The 2229-nt window shown below is 36.4% G+C and overlaps 1 pseudogene; it reads left to right on the top strand.

Moving 5' to 3' along the window:
- The first annotated feature begins 1325 nt into the window (after positions 1 to 1325).
- LOC120597761 (uncharacterized) lies at positions 1326 to 1443 on the top strand (annotated as a pseudogene).
- Positions 1444 to 2229: the final 786 nt, after the last annotated feature.

Below are 2229 nucleotides of genomic sequence, written 5' to 3'. Positions count from 1 at the left end.
TTTAATTAAATCTTATTAAATATTTTTATAAAAATAAAACTATATGTAAATAAAGCATTTGGATGTCTATTTAGTTGCCAGTGTAACTTCATGTGTCATGCTTTTATGCCTTTATATACATACATACAAATTTAAGAGTAATATGAATTCAGTATGGGAAAATGTTCCTCAGCCACCATGCACAACTGTGGCCCTACTGGGAAGTGATACATCATTCTGTAAGAAAGTATTGCCTTCACACTACCTGAGAGAGATTTGACAAGTTAATTAATTTATCTTTTCTCTTACCTAATCACTTCCACTGCTAAATTCTCCCTGCATTCCAAACATGGGTCTGCCTCTAGAGGTAGCAGCAGCACCCATAAATCTTCACAACATTTGGTCACCATGACCTTTCGTTTCAATGATAGAGGGCAAGAGGTATGGAGACACATTTCCTTGGGACCTGAATTATAACGGCAGGTGTTTAGACTTATGGTCATGCTGTATATAGTGGACACCCTTCTAAAATGGCTCCCAGCTACCTCTACCTTCTGTATATATGCCCTTGTGGTCTGGACCCAGAAACCTGCATCTAATGAATGGAGTATAGTGAAAGTGTTGGGATGCCACTTCTGAGATTAAGTTATAAAAGCCATGACTTCTGTCCTGCTGGCACTTCCTCTATCACTGGCTTTGATGAAGCAAAATGCCATGTTGGACAGGCCTACATGGCAAGAAACTGAGGGTAGCTTCTGGACAACAGCCAACAAGAAACTGATACCTTTAGTTCACAACCTTTAAGGAACTGAAACCTGCCAACAACTGTGGGAGTGAGCTTAGAAACAGATCCTTCCCCAATTGAGCTTTTAGATGAAATCAGTGGCAATACCTTGATTGCGGGTTTTGAGAGACCCTGAAGCAGAAGATCCAGCTAAGGTTCTCCCAGATTTCTTGTCGGAAACCAGCCGACCAAGTCAAACCAGGTCCCTGAATGGGGGAGCGGGGACTGAGAAAAAAGAGAAGACAGACAGGGTGCAGGAGGGAGAACAGATCTCACAACTGCCTCTCCGAGTTTATTTCTTATGCTCCTTTTTATACATAATCTGTTCCTTTGTGTATCCCAAGATAACATAATTAAAGTAACATCCTGAAGATCGAGGTAAAATCGACACTCCCTTTGACACTCCCTTTGTCTATACTTAATCTTCTTCTTCCTGGAATTCCACAGAACCACCCTTTTCCCTTTTTTATGCAAGCAGGCCTCCCGAGATAATCCATGCACTCTTTTGAATTTTGGGAGCTTTAGCTCCCTACAATTTCTGACCCACAAAAACCACAAAATAGTTTACAGCCATACTACCCTGAACACGCCCAATCCTTCTGATCTCAGAAGCTAAGCAGGGTCGGGCCTGGTTAGTACTTGGATGGGAGACCACCTAGGAAGACCAGATGCTGTAGGCATAAAAAAAAAAAATAGTAATGTGTGTCATTTTGAGCCACTAAGTTTGTGGGTAATTTATTATACAGCAATAGATAAGTAACAGACTGTGCCAAAATTAAAAATCAGATCTTTAATGACAAAAATGTCCTTTCCAAATTTATTCTTTTGTTGCTATGACATGTAAAGCTCTCTAAAATGTGGGGCTCAAGGCAGAATTCCTTCTTGCCTGGGTATGAGAGCAGTACTAGGAATGGTTAATCAGTCTTTAATATTTTTTGCTTGCATGTTCCCTAAAAACATTTTGGAAAACTATGTGACCTCTTGCATATTTTTTACTTTATATTTATTTTTTTCCTTGTGAATTTAAATAGCTACAAAGAGTGTGAAAATTCTGATGTCTTGGAAATACTGACATTTTAAAATAAGACTATTTATATTACTCTTTTAAATGTATCCAATAGAATCTAAATGACATATCTATTTGATATTCAACATCATCCTTTAAAAATATAGGAATAAGCTCTTCTTCAACAGTTGGACATTTTACATTATTTATTTTTCTCCTTGAATTCATATTTCATTCACTTCCACTACAGAATTTTATCTTAACTTAATGTATCTTATATTTAAAAGTCTTGTATTGATCTCCCAATATTTCTTTGCAATAAAAAATATTTTTTAAATTACTTTTAAAATTTTTCTTTTAATCATAACACTTCAAATGTTTAAACTCTTCTTCTGGATTGAACTATTTCCTAATAGGAATATCACAAATTGATAAAAATCACATAAGTACATTATAAATT

The sequence above is a fragment of the Pteropus medius genome, unplaced genomic scaffold (assembly GCF_902729225.1).
Source record: "Pteropus medius unplaced genomic scaffold, Ma_sr-lr_union100, whole genome shotgun sequence".
NCBI classification, from domain to species: domain Eukaryota; kingdom Metazoa; phylum Chordata; class Mammalia; order Chiroptera; family Pteropodidae; genus Pteropus; species Pteropus medius.
Note: the sequence above shows the minus strand (reverse complement) of the source record. Positions and strands in the feature narration are given on the sequence as shown.